This window comes from Somniosus microcephalus, chromosome 7 (genome assembly GCF_052327205.1).
Source record: "Somniosus microcephalus isolate GS21.2 chromosome 7, FLI_Smic_1.0, whole genome shotgun sequence".
Classification (NCBI taxonomy): Eukaryota; Metazoa; Chordata; class Chondrichthyes; order Squaliformes; family Somniosidae; genus Somniosus; species Somniosus microcephalus.
Genome location: NC_140993.1, coordinates 139,494,548 through 139,510,026, shown reverse-complemented (window position 1 = coordinate 139,510,026; position 15,479 = coordinate 139,494,548).

Here is a 15,479-nt window from a genome sequence, read left to right as displayed (position 1 = left end):
TTTTTATAGTCCCTGGCTAACACCGGTTGTCCTATTTCAAAACTCTGAGTGGGCTTGTTATTGATATGCTGGAACTGTTTGTTTTCGACTTCCCTCCGCACATTTGGTTTTAACAAGTCCAACCTGGACCGCAACCTCCTGTTATAGAACATCATGGCAGGACTTTGGTTTGTTGTTGCATGGGTGGCGTTTCGGTATGCCAGTAGGAAATTGTCCACCTTGTGTTGCAGTGGAATCTGATCTTCGCTCATGGCCTTTATTGCCTTTTTGAACGTCTGTACAAACCTCTCGGCCAGCCCATTCGTAGCTGGATGATATGGGGCAGAGGTATAATGTTTCACCCCATTCTTCTTCAGGAATTTCTGGAATTCCTCTGACACGAACTGTGGTCCGTTGTCTGAACATATTTGCTCTGGCAATCCATTTCTTGCAAATATCGTTCTTAGCACCGCGATCGTCTTCTCCGAGGTAGTGGTAGTCATTTTAATCACTTCTGGCCATTTAGAATGTGCGTCCACCGCAATTAAAAACATGGAGTCCATGAATGGACCAGCAAAGTCAATATGTACACGTTGCCATGGGGTTGAAGGCCATTCCCATGGATGCAGCGGTGCAATTGGAGGTGCATTTTGGACTTTTTGGCACCCTGAGCAGCTTTTCGTCAGATCCTCTATCTGTTGGTCGATACCCGGCCACCACACATAAGCCCTAGCAAGGCTTTTCATCTTGACTCCCCCCAGATGACCTTCATGTAGTTCTCTCTTAACTTAGGAGGGATAATCACCCTTGTTCCATACATCAATGTTCCCTGACAGATGGACAGCTGTTCTTGTCTTGCTGAGAATGCCGATAACAGTGGATCACCATGGGCTGGCCATCCCTTTACTGTCAATTCGTAGACCCGGGACAGTGTCGGGTCATTCCTAGTCTCCCTTTCAATATTTGCATTGGTGACAGGTAAACATTCGATGATGGTCGAGTGAAATAACTCCACCGGGTCAACCGTCGGTGCCTCCTCCTCAGTAGGTAGTGGCAGGCGCGACAGCCCACCAGCATTACCATGCTGCTTTGTACCTTTGAATTCGATCTGATATTGATGTGCCCCTAGGAAAAGGGACCATCTCTGGAGCCTCTGTGCTGTCATCACCGAAACACCCTTCTTAGGGTTAAAAATGGATACCAACGGCTGGTGGTCTGTCAGCAGTGTAAACTTCTGGCCCTGCAGGTAATGATTAAACTTCTTTACTCCCCACACAAGGCTGAGAGCCTCCCTATCTATCTGAGCATAGTTGCACTCAGCGGAGGTCAATGATCTGGATGCAAATGCGACTGGCCTTTCCAAGCCATTTGGCAACTTGTGTGAGAGTACTGCTCCAATACCATAAGGAGAAGCATCACAAGCTAAACGAATAGGTAGCGTTGGGTTGAAGTGAGCCAACACTTCCTCTGAGGTGATCAATGCCTTGCTTTTGCGAAAGGCCTTCTTACAGTCCTTGCTCCACTTCCATGGTACTTCTTTCTGCAAAAGAGCATTCAGCGGGTGCAGCACCGTGGATAGATTTGGCAGAAACTTATGGTAATAGTTAATCAACCCTAGGAACGACCTCAACTGGGATACATTTTCCGGAGCGGGAGCCTTCACAACAGCTTCGATCTTGTCAGGTGACTTGTGCAGCCCCTCCTGGTCAATGACATGACCACAGTACGAGATCCGTTTCTGAAAGAACTCACATTTCTGGCGATTAACTCGAAGTCCATATTCCTTCAATCTGGTGAGCACCAGTTTCAAATTTGCAAGGTGTTCCTCATCGTCATCTCCTGTAATCAGGATATCGTCCAAGTAACATTGAGTGCTTGGAATTCCCTGTAATACCTGCTCCATGGCCCTCTGCCAAATTGCTGGAGCCGAAGCCACTCCAAAAACCAGTCTATTATATCGATACAAGCCTCTGTGCGTGTTGATTGTGAGATACTGGCGCGACTCTTCCTCAACTTCCATCTGTAAGTACGCTTGCGCCAGGTCTATCTTGGTGAAGTGTTTCCCGCCAGACAATGAAGCAAAGATATCCTCAATCCGCGGAAGTGGATATTGCACCGTGTGAAGCACCGGATTAACTGTGATCTTGAAGTCTCCACAGATGCGGACCTTCCCCAGTTCCCCTGGCTTGTTACTCGATGAACACTTCATGACGGGAACAATGGGCGTGGCCCACTCACTCCAGTCCACCTTAGACAGTACTCCTGAACGTTCTAGCCCTTCCAGCTCAGCTTCCACAGCAGGTCGTATCGCATAAGGTACCGGTCTGGCTTTGAAAAATTTTGGGTTTGCATGTTCTGCAATCTTGATTTTTGCCGTAATTCCTCTCAGTGTTCCCAGTCCCTGTTGGAACACCTCTTTAGCCTCATCCAATATTCTGGACAATCGTTCAGGTTTGACATCTTTTTTTCCGGAATCTACCGTTATTGCTTTTAGGGAGTGCCAGTCCATATTTATTTTCCTGATCCACTCCCGTCCCAGAAGTGGTGGACCTCCCTCAGGTAGTACATATAAGTCCATTCCTTGGTGTTCTTTGCCCTTGTGTACCACCTTGACTTTTATCTTTCCGATGGGGTATACTCTTTGCCCCGTGTATGTCTGCAATACTATCTCCGTATCCCGTAGGGGAATATGTGTGAATAACCTTTTGTAATCTTGCTTATTCATGACCGTCAACGCCGATCCGGTGTCCAATTCCATCTTCACTTGGACTCCTGCTATCTGAAGTGTGACCCAGATAGTTTGTAGGTCAGCTTCCTTAATCACATTGTGAATTCTCAGACTACCCAGTTCCTTGCTGTTGGAGTCTGAATCCGAATTCTGTTCATCCGAACTCTTCTCAGCCACCTTATGTACCTTTCTGCACTTTTCCTGCGGTGACTTTTTGTTGCTGGTCTTCTTTCCTGACCGGCATACTTTAGCTATGTGACCAAGCTTGCCACATTTTCTACATTCCTGATTTTTAAACCAGCATTGGTTCTGATCGTGTGTTGTCTTTCCACAATGATAACATTTTGCTGTACCCAAAGCCATTTGATCTACGCTGAGTACCGCTGCCTTCAGCTGCATTTCCGCAGTGCCTCTCGCTGCGGCTTCGTGCGATGCTGCAATAGTGACAGCCTTATCAAGTGTAAGATCATTCTCTTCAAGCAGCCGCTTTTGTGTTCCTTCTTTCGACAATCCGCACACGAATTTGTTTCTCAGTGCCTCTGTCAGTCTTTCCCCAAACTGACAGTATTTCGCTAGCTTACGCAGTTCAATTAAATACTCCGCGTTGCTTTCCTCTTTCAGTTGCGTTCTCGCATAAAATTTAAATCGTTCCGCTAACATCAGCGGTGTGGGGTTCAAATGATTTCTCAGGACAGCAACAATATTAGCGAAAGCCTGATCCGCCGGTTTAGCTGGTGATAGAAGATGCTTCAATAGCCCGTATGTCTTCACACCCATTGAGTTTAGTAAGGTTAGTGCTTTATCTTCATCTGATATTTTATTTGCCTTACAATAAATCTCTATGCGTTCTACATACGTGGCCCAATCTTCAACATCAGCATCGAAATCGTTGATGTTACCACGCTTAGGCATCCTCGCAATCTTCTTAAGAAACAAAAAGAAATTTTTCTTTTATTTATTTTTTTCAAAATGGCGGTTTCCCGCGCTTGTCTTCTTCCCCCGCCTACGAAAATGGCGGCTTCCCGCGTTTGCCTTTCTCCCCCGCTGGCTGTAATGGCGATTGCCGTATTGCTGCATTAGCCCTCCCCAGCAGTTCTCAAATCGTGCCTCCCAGCCCCTCTTGCAGTCCGGTCCTTTCCCCCGGCTGCGGCTGAGTTCTCCGCGGTTTTTTTTGTTATTTTTTTATTATTTTCTCCCGCGCCGCGGCCTCGGTAGCTGCCCGGCCTTTTTCCCCGGTCGCGGTCGAGCTCTCTCTCGACGCTGTTGCGTCTCCCAGCCCGCTTGCAGCCCGGTCCTTTACACCGGCTGCGTTTGCATTCACCGCGGCTCCCGTGCCTTACGCTGCCCCAGTCTCAGCGCCTCTGGCCCCGACTTCTGTCCGGCTCTTTTCCCCGGCCGTGGTCGAGTTCTCCGCCCTTATATCCTCCGTTTTTCCCTCCCCTACTTCACAGCCAACGTGGCTGACTTGCTGCTCGTCGCTGATCGGCTTACCCACCACCGTGGTAGAAGGGATGATCGCTGCCTGTTGCTGATGGAAGGCTTCGTGTCAGGATTCTTCCTTGCCCTTCAGACCCGAGTCTTTTCTCAGCAGGATGATGAGGGCAGATGCCTCTTCTCGATGCCCGTTAAACTGCCTTGGATATATCTCTGCCGCAGGGTAAGATCGTCATCGTCGCCACTGTTAAGTCTGTGTGTTCTAGTTATTGTTAATAAGAATCACTGCACACAGACCACAAGAATAAATTCAACAGGTCTTTACTAGTCGAAGGTCAGGCTGAACTGCCCAATAAATCATTACACAGCACTTATATACCGGTGTGGTCACCACCGGTATTACAGTATACAGCAGCCAAGATAAAGTAGTGCATCTCTTAAAATAGTTCTCTTAAAGGTGGAACGGTTACATACACCACAGCTGGTATAAGAACCATGTCAAGTAATAATACCAGGGATACTGACTTATTAGCATTGGGGTGGCCCTGGGATCTAGGGGCACTGGAAAGATAGCCTAGGACCTTGTAGTACTAGGATGAAGTCTCAGGTTGTAGCACTACTTTGTGGGGTCCCAGAGACTGGGAAAACTGGAGCAGGTAGTAGAATCAGGGAGAACTTGGAAAAGGGTCCTGCGATGACTGATAGAATTGGAGAGAGCGGTTTCAGAGTCCTGGAACACTGAACATTGTACTGAGATCAGGGAGCACTGGGAATCTAGTCTAAGGGTTTGTGAGCACTGAAAGGGGATCTGGGATTTGGATAGATGGATTTTGAGGAGGGGACCCTGGATCCAGCAAGACTAGAATGGGGTGAAGTATTGGTTGTAGAAGCCTTATGAAGAGGGGGGTCCAAGAGAATGAAACACAAATGACTAAGAACAGATGTTTACACCATTTCTGCAGAAGTTCTGCTGATCTCCCGTTAAAGTTATGGCAGGATATGGCAGTAGAACCCCATGGAAATTGAGGGCTGGGATACTAACTTCATTGTACAAAAATACATTGTGCATTAAATGGTATAAAACCATGTAGTTACAAAACATTGGGTTCTAAATTTGGATCTGTAGAGGTCCACAATGGCATCCGCGGTGCGTGCGCACACTTCCTGTGTGAGTCGCACCGGATGCCATATTGGTGAGGGTGTTATTGCGCGTGCAGTGAGCGTCCGCTGGAAGTATGCAGAGTAGACAGATCATGACGTCAATCAGCGTGCAATGCTGGTTTGACACCAGCGCTGCCATCTTGGAGCTCAATACTCCAGCTAATGCCCTCTCATAAGCTTGCACAGCTGAACAAACGTTCAACAGCAGGAAGGACCCTCCACCAGTGCTATTTAAAGGGATCACAGGTTAGTTGCTGATGGATATCTACAGGTTGTTGCTAAGACTCTGTAAGTGTTTGTTGCTTTCTATAGTAGTTTAAATTTGCTAAACTCTACAGGGAGTGGTGTTGCACATGCTGAAGGACTTTTTCCTGACTTCAAGGCTTCTGTACAAACCACTTGCTAATAGACATGGGTGCACCAGTAGGAATTCCCCTCGGAATACAGCATGACTTGGAGAATGATCAGAAACCACACACAGCTCCTGGAAGAGTGGGTAGATGGAGGGGATGTGAAGGGCTCTCAGCAGGAGACCATATTCACCCAGAGTCTTCAGGGAGCAATTCTCCTACCTGAACCTCAGTGAGGAACAATGTGTGAGACGTCTGCGCTTCAGTAAGGACGTCCTCACTGAAATCTGCCACCTGCTGCAGCCACAACTGCAACCTCAGAGCAGGGCAAGGACCACATTGCCATTGGCTGTGAAGGTGACCGTGGCAATTAACTTTGATGAATCGGGCTCCTTCCAGGCTGGAGCTGGAGATATTAGCAATCTCGCAGTTTACTGTTCACTGTTGTGTAAGGGAGGTCAGTGAGACTCTGTATTCAAAGAGAGCTGAATACATTTCATTCTCTCTTGCCAGAGATCAGCAGGTGGAGCGAGCACGCAGCTTTGCAAGGATTACAGGCTTCCCCTTCGTGCAGGGTGCCATTGACTGCACGCACGTCACTTTGCGGGTGCACATGCAAACTCTAACATACTGCAACCAAAAAGGGATTCCACGCCCTCAACGTCCAGCTGGTGTGTGACCATAGGCAGCGAATCACGCAGGTCAATGCCCAGTATCCTGGCAGTAGTCATGATGCCTTCATTCTGCGGTAGTCCGCTGTGCCATCTGCATTTGAGCCACAATGCCAAACCAAAGGGCGGCTACTGGGCAACAAGGGCTATCCACTGACAACATGGCTCATGACTCTGGTGCGCAACCCACACTCATATAGGCAGCATGCAACCAATGAAAGCCTTGCTGCCACACGAAATGTGATGGAGCAGTCCACGGTATGCTGAAACAACTCACCCGCTGCCTGGACAGCACTGGAGGAGCCCTAGAGTGCTCGGCAGAGCGGGTGTCAAGATTCCTGGTGATCTGCTGCATGCTGCACAACCTCGCCATCATGAGGGCACAGCCCTTGCCGCCAGCTATATGATGACCAGCTGAGGAGCAGGCACATGAGGAGGAGGAGGAGGAAGAGGAGCAGGAGCAGGAGGAAGGGTGGAGACAACCTAGACAGCCCCTTTCTGGCCAGGGTGTCCGTGAAGAACTCATCCGATGTGATACCCGTAAACGCAACCCCAATTCCCATTCACCAGCAGTCCCACACCTTATCTTCCCTCTGTCACTGACCATCACAGCATCCACTTGGCCACAATGCAACACAAAATAAACATTCCAAACCAAATTTATAAATTAAATCATGCCATATTGCATACAAAATTAAACTAATCACCCTTGTGCATTATCTTAGTGCCTGTCTTCCATGTGCCTTTGCCTGCCCTAGTGCTCCTATGCAGTGCTACCCCAGTAGTGGCAGCATGGCTAGTGGAAGGCTGCTGACTTTCAATGGAGGAGACTGCAGATGGCCTTGGAGGACAACCTCAAGCATCTTTGGGCCCAGAAGGCCCGGCAGTGGACTGCACCATCTCGGCATAGGCTGCAGCAGTCTGAGCTGTCTGGCTGACAGGCAACAGCAAGGGCACTGGCGGAGTGGCAGGGGTGGGAAGACGATTGCTGTCATCCTGAGAAAGGACAGCAGGTTCGTGCTCCATGGAACCTCTGCCACTCCCATGGGGCAACGCCTCAGCAATTCTAGTAATCTGTTGGCAGACAGATTGCTGGACCACTGTGACACCCTGCAAGCCCTTTTGAACACTGGAATCCAGAGCCATGACGGCAGCAGTCTGAGCTTCCATGGCAGCACTCAGACATTGGGTGGCTGCTGCTTGTGCTGTAATGGAAGCTGAGACATCAGCCATCAGACGCTGCATCATGGTTGGGTCCGCAAGTGTGTGAATGGACACCACTTTCATGCTGGAAAGGATGGGCCCCAAGCTCTGCGCAAAACCCTGTGCCAACTTGGTGCTGGACTCCTCCATGCTCCTTGACATTGCATGCAGGATTTCTGGCAGGCTTCCCAATGTACCAAGTATTTACTTGTGCATACCCATCAGCCTTCTTCTGTAGCCTGCCCCATCGAAGTGCTCATCTGAGAACTCATGTGTGACCTTGCCCTCCAGCGAGCTGGCATCTGCGCTATCCTTTCCCCCTGCTCTGGCTGTAGGCCACTCGTGCCTGGTGTCTCACCACATGCAGATCCCGCCTCTATACTATCCTCTAAATTACGCGCAGTGTCAGTATCTGAGCTGGTGGCTGTGAGTGTGAAATCGAGTGATGCTTTCTTCATCATCACTGTCTTCTTGCTCTTCCACCTGTTGCTTTTCCAACACTGCCTGGCCAGTTGCAGTTCTTGGGTGTCTGAAAGGAGAAAGGCACAAGGGTAAGGTTGTGGTGAGGGGTGGTGGTGGGGTGGGTGGGGGGGGGTAGCAGGAGGTGCATGCTTACACCATCTGCAGCTTGTAAATCAGAAGAGATTGTGGGATGAGATGGAAGTGGGATGTAAGGAGGATTAGGTATGAGGATATGGTCATCTTCAATGGTTTCAGCCCCGCCGCTAGCCATGGCCTCAGCAATGGCCGTTCCAATGATGGTGAGTACCATCTCCTCCATGGGGGTAAGGACGTGCAGGCGGACCTATCCCCTGCCAGTTGGGTCCTGCTGCCTCCAGTTGTGTGCCACCTTGTCCTTCAAGAGAGAGGGAAGTGTGTCAGTGAGGGGCTATCGAATTTAGCTCCAGTGTCTTTCAATTCACAGTGAACAATGCTATGGGAAGTCCACTTGTTGTTAAAACATGTTTTGATTTGGTAGGCTAACTGTCAGCAGCATAATTGCTTTCTTGAGGCTCTGATAACCATCCATGGTTCACGTGTAATTATCACCAAAGAACTTTTTACTCACTGACAGGCAATTCAGCTTTAACTCATTAAAGAGAAACAACATTATTTGTTCTATTACAGTGTTGTGAGGTGGTGATTAGCTTGCTGCTATACATCTATTCTTTTAATAAATTAATTTAAAATCAAATTATCTGATGACATACCTGAGAAAGCATCATTTCAGCCCCTGATGCATTGTGAGGGACACATTGCATCTCTTAGATTGAACCAGTGCTTGCCTCAGACCCAGTGAAACTCAGTTAATAAGGGCAGTCAAATTTGATTGGCAGTCAAGTCTGAGACCATCATCACTTTAAAAAATGTTTCTTTGTTGAGTCTTGTGACACATTTCTTCCTTTTGTAGAACCTGCAAAAATCCTTTCTTTCTGATGAATCAAATTGCAACATTCAGTCATATACTATAATAATAAAGTCACCTTGATGTACGTTGTGCCATTGATTTGTTATTTTCTTTAACCCAATTTTATTTAAATTTAAATTTGTTCATCGACTAGAGAATGCATTACAAAGCAAAGCAGCAAAAAATTCATTCAGTGACATTTTAATGAACCACTAAAATACTGGGATCCTGGAGTCCAGCCCAAACTCTATCCACTCTAATTGAGTATTTCTACACTGCTTAGCATAAGCAGTATACTCCATACCTGCTGGACAGAATTATTTTGTCTTGTTACCAAAGGGGAATAGTAGATATAACTAATTGACTGACTTGCTTAAATAGAGGGATTGGAATTGCTCTGACCGTATTTCTATGTGATTCAGAACATTAACAAGAAACCAGTTAGATAATATTTTCTTCTCTTAGCCTGGCCCACTGACTAGTGGCCATTTTCCCTATTCCGGCTAAGCAAGGCCCAGACCTGTTGGCTAAATCTGATATTAACTCCTAACAGAACAACTTAAATTGTACAAACAACATGCAAACTACCCTAGTTGACTGGAACTTCGGTAAGGAAAGGCCGGATGGTGCAAATTGCTGGGAAGGATATCCCAGAGCTTCACTTGAAGGAGGAGATTTGACTTGACTGAACCTAGCAACGAAAGAAATAGGAATGTGAATGCAGCAGAAAGCTTGATAGAAATAGTCCAAAATGTGCATGAATTTCATCAGGAACCACAGTTTGAAGAAGATTAAAAACCAACTACATAAAATATAAACAAAAAATGAAGCAAGAAATCTTAAGCAATAAAAACGTATTGAGATTGATACATCAATCAAAATGGTTGATTAATCTCAATTAAGATTAATTAATCTTAATTAATCTAAATAAATTAAGCAATTGAAAATAAATAGACAAAAATATTTTTTTAATAAAGTCAAAGTTCAAGCAGTTACATCATTTAAACTCACTCTGTTGAAATATCCATTACTTGGGTTTCTAATTTCCTTAGCATTTGATAGAATGTGTTAGAGTACATCATAGATCTGCCTTCCACTTTTCTTAAATTCATTTCCATTTCTATGTAACCACAGTTTAGTCTCTAGTGGGCCTATATGAATCACAAGTAAATAACTATGGGAATCTTTTGAAGTGCAAAACAAGTCTGCAGTCTTCTCTTTAACTGTTCATTTAGAGGGAAAGAAAATAAAAACCCCATGTAAAATGGTCATTGTTTTTTTAAGTAGACTAAAATAAAAATTCAATTGCAGTCTTTGTTGCTGCTCTCTTCTTTTAAAACACATTGAATCTGTTCTATGTTCCTAACCATCCGTAAAACTGCATAATTCCTCATACTTAAGAAAACATTATCTAACATCGATCACCTATGGGAATATAAATTACACTGATTTCTTTGTCTTTACAGCTTACAAACTTGTTTTGAGAGCAGTGGCACATCCTCCCTCTGACTGATTCAAGGACAAAGTCTACCCATTTACCGTGAAGCACGAATTGACAGATGGCCAAACGGGGTGATAGATTTGATTTTAATATGTCTTAAGAGAGTAAACGAAGCAAAGACAATCTTCATCTCATGTGAAATGTTGTATTTTTTGTGTGGCTTGTCTGCAACTGTGAGGTACAATTCTTGCAGCACTTCACTGATTTTCCAATGAACCATGACAATTTAGCTGGCAGAAAGTGGGGTCGAAAAAGTTTAAATCCAGTTTTGTTTTCCATTTTTTTGAATGTCACAATAAATATTACTCAGGCAAATATACACAAAATAGAATAAAGTTCCTCAAATTTATTAACTACATTATAAATTATAAATAATGTAGTGGGTCTTGATGCATTACAAGTTCTAAATACAATGCACATAAAACCATGTATCAAGTGAAACATTTACATTCCTTTGCCTGGCTCTGCAATTTCCTTTAGTTGTGTTTTGTTTTCTCTGAAAGCTAGATCTGAAAATATTTTTTTTTCTGAATAATATATGAACTCTAGTCTAGCTGTCCTGGCTAAATACCGTACTTCAGATAGCCAGAATAACTAATGGACGGGCCTGTTAGCTCAATCTGATATTAACTCCTAACTCCTAAATTAGTGTTCAGACTACTCTGAAATTTATACGATACTTTTCTCCATTACTTGCTAATAGGCAATAGAATAACTACATTTATAACTGTCCCATTCTAAATAACCTAGCTGAAAGCTTCTTATTTGCAGGCACTTATTGGGTTCAATTTTATCTCCCAGCCGGGAGTGGCAGCAGGGAGGCTCAGCCGATTTTAACGGTCGGGCCTCATTACAATGCCGCTTGCCGACCTCCTGATCAAAAGGGCCAGGAAGTCACGAGGATGCAGCTGCTCAGCCGTTAAAATTCAGCAGCTCGGAGACCGCCATCGGCGACCTGCGGAATCTGTCCCCGGCACAGGATAAGTGGCTACGAGGATTTGGGGAGGGGATCGCGATCAAGGGAGGGGTGAAAGTTCAGGGCAGGGCAGGGCAGGGCAGGGGCGGCCCGAGGTTTCTTTTCAGTCCTTCTCCTGGCCAACAAGGAATCATACAAAAGTTTTTTTTAATGACTTTCCTGGATGTGTTCTGGCCCTGACTGTTGTTCCCGACTGGTTTTGCCTTGCAGGGAAGCCACCACAGCTCCCCACTCAGGCTGTAAAGTCTGTGGGTTATATGGTGAATTAATACACAGACTACAAGAGTAACTTTAACAGGACTTTACTATTCGAAGGTCAGGGCGAATCTGCCCAATAAATCCTTACACAGCACTTATATACCGGTGTGGTCACTCCCGGTATTACAGTATACAGCAGCCAAGATAAAGTAGTGCAACACCTAAAATAGTTCTCTTAAAGGTGGACGGTTACATACAATAGTTCTCTTAAAGGTAGAACGGTTACATACACTACAATCCTCCCTTTTTAGCTTACAACATACTTATTCCCCATTAAACATAACATATATCCACTTCATGTAAAAACAGTTCACAGATGTAGTCTCTGCGGAAACAGTTCACAGATTCAGTCTCTGCGGGAAAACAGTTCACAGATTCAGTCTCGGTGTAGTCGGTTCACGTTGCTGGAGTGACTCATCCAATAGTCCTTCACTGGACTTAACAGCTTGAACTTCCGTCACTTCTGAACCAGCATTGTTGACTTCTAAAAGCTTGAGTACCGTGGGAAGTTTTTCTACTTCCAAACTGATTTGGCTCCGTACGGAGAGACCACGTGCGTGACCTGGTAGAGGTGATAATGGTTCAGATGGTCATCATCTTCTGCTTCGTCTTTTCCTTTTCTGCTTCTTGGAGACTCTCTGGGCTCCACTGTCAGCTGCCAGCTGCATGCACCGTTCCTCCTTCTCGTCCTCCTTTTTCCGTAGTAGCGCCACCATCTCCCGATGTTCCTTAGACTTTAGGTGATTCTTCATGGTTTCTGCACTTTGGGAGTTTTCATCACAAGCTGGGCAGAGCAGGTCATCGTAATATTCGGTGTTGTCCAACAGGTCATGGTAATATTCGGTGTCGTCCTGAGCTAGGCCAGCGAGAGGGTCTTCTATTTCCTCCATACCCAGCTGGACGTTAGCCAGCTTTTGTTCCAAATCCAGACATCTTTCCTGAAGAGACTTCTTCATGCGTTCAGTTTCATCCAGCTTTTTCTGGGCTTCCTGCAAGTCCTTTACTAATGACCTCATTCGTGATTTCAATACTTCAACTTCATTGGGAGATTGATTGATTGTATTATTCAATCCCTCTACTGGAGCAGCTGTTTCAGCATTCTGTTGTTCAACATTGACGTGAATCAGCGTACTTTTGGCATCCAAGGTTTGCTCTGCTGCCATCTTCTCAGTCTGTGTTGCAACCTCAGCTATTCCAATAACTTTTGGAAGCTCCAAACCCCTCTCCTTTGAAGATTTAGACTCCTGTCCAAATTGTTCCCATTTCAGATTCTTGTCCCTCAGCATATAAAGGAGTTGGCTGACCATTGACTCTTCTGACCTCATCCGTTTCCCCGTAGCTGCAGGGCTGTTTATAACCTTGCCCTGGGGCTCCTTTGCTGTTTCTACTTCACCATCATCCGCAGCCTCCACCATTCGAATTTCCACAAATGAATCGTCCGGTGATGCTGCACCCAACTTCAGTAGGAGCTCGGAATTCATGGCGACCAACTCAGCCTTTTCTGCCTGCAATCTGCTAACAAGCGCCTTCAGTTGCTGAACATCTTGCTCCACCAGATTAGAGCACGCACCTTCAGAAACCGAATCAGCTTTGAATCGTTTGGCCTCCTTGCACAGATGGTTTGTGTGCTCCTGCTCCCTTTTCTCCCTCAGCTGTTTCTGTTGTCTTTCCAGATTCTCCCACTCTGTGTCAAAGAACATTTTCATTGCTTTTATCTCTTGCTCAAGACGGCAACTCAATTGTTCTAATTGCTGTTGTAATTTGAAATGGAGTTGAGTTCGAGCCCGGTGTTCCTCAGACTTGTGCATGTCTGTAAACTGGACAGACTCAGAATTCTCTGCCAAACTATGTTGTTGTTGTTCAGTGGAATTCTGTTCTGAAACTTTGTTCTCCTTTGAAGCATTAGTATTTATGCACTCCTTCGTTTTTCCAACCTTAGTCAGCAAGTCCATTTTAGACTTGTCTTTCGCACCTGGGCTGGTCTTGTCGTCATCCATTTCAGAGTCTGAGCTGATTGTCTTCACCGAGTTCTCACTCGTTATTGCTTTTAGGTAGTGCCATTCCATGTTTATTTCCCTGATCCACTCCCGTCCCAGAAGTGGTGGACCTCCCTCAGGTAGTACATATAAGTCCATTCCTTGGTGTTCTTTGCCCCTGTCTCTCACCTTGACTTGTATCTTTCCCATGGGGTATACTTTATGCCCCGTGTATGTCTGCAATACGATTTTGGTATCTCTCAAGGGTATATGTGAGAATAGCCGGTTGTAATCCCTTCGATTTATGACTGATAGGGCTGATCCTGTGTCCAATTCCATTTTCACTTGGACTCCGGCTACTTTTAGTGTGACCCAGATAGTTTGTAGGTCAGCTTCCTTACTCACATTGTAAATTCTCAGGCTACCCAGTTCCTGGCCGTTCGGGTCTGAATCCGAATTCTGTTCATCTGAACTCTTCTCAGCCACCTTGTGTACCTTGCTGTACTTTCCCTGCGGTGACTTTTTTCTGTTGTTGGTCTTCTTTCCTGACCGGCATACTTTAGCTATGTGACCAAGCTTGCCACATTTTCTACATTCCTGGTTTTTAAACCAGCATTGGTTCTGGTCGTGTGTTGTCTTCCCACAACGATAACATTTTGTTGTACCCGAAGTCATTTGATCCACGCTGAGTACCGCTGCCTTCAGCTGCATTTCCGCAGTGCCTCTCGCGGCTGCTTCGTGTGATGCTGCAATAAGGACAGCCTTGTCAAGTGTAAGATCGTTCTCTTCGAGCAGTCGCTTTTGTGTTCCTTCCTTCGACAACCCGCACACGAACTTGTCTCTCAATGCCTCTGTCAGATTTTCCCCAAACTGGCAGTATTTCGCTAGTCTACGCAGTTCGACCAAGTATTCCGCGTTGCTTTCCTCTTTCCGTTGCGTTCTCGCATAAAATTTGAATCGTTCCGCCAACATCAGTGGTGTGGGGTTCAAATGATCCTTCAGGACAGCAACAATATCAGCGAAAGTCTGATCCGCCGGTTTAGCTGGTGATAGAAGATGCTTCAATAGCCCGTATGTCTTCGCCCCCATTGCGTTTAATAAGGTGAGAGCTTTATCATCATCTGCTATTTTATTGGCCTCACAATATATCTCTATGCGTTCTACGTACGTGGCCCAATCTTCCACCTCGGAATCGAAGTTGTTGATGTTACCATGCTTAGGCATCTTCACTATCTTTTTGAGAAACCACAACGAATTTGTTCGTTACTTTTTTTTTCCAAAAATGGCGGTTTCCCGCGCTTGTCTTCTTCCCCGCCCACTTTCAAAATGGCGGTTTCCCGCTTCTGTCTTCTCCCCCACCTACTGGCGGCTTCCCGCATTTCTTCCCCTGGCGGGAGGGGTAAGCTTTCCTTCGGGCGACGACCGCTGGCTTTCGGAGTTCGCAGCCTGCGCGCCGGCTTCAGTGCGTTCCTTGTTCCCTTTTCTCGGCCGGCAACCGGCGCTGGGGACAACCCGTTGGCGGCGAACAGTTCCAGCCGCTGGGCGGAATCTCGCTCGGTCTCCCTCGCTCGGTCCCGTTCCCCCTTCACTCGGGCTCTGTCTCTCCCTCAGCGGCTTCCAATCGCGCCTCCCAGCCCTCTCGCAGTCCGGTCCTTTCCTCCCCCGGCTGCGGCTGAGTTCTCCGCGGTTTTATTTATTTTTATATCTTCCCGCGCCTTACGATCCCGGTCGCAGCGCCTCGTGGCCTCGGTAGCTGCCCGGCCTTTTTCGCCGGTCGCGGTCTAGCTGTCTCACGACGATGTTGCGTCTCCCAGCCCGCTTGTAGCCCGGTCTC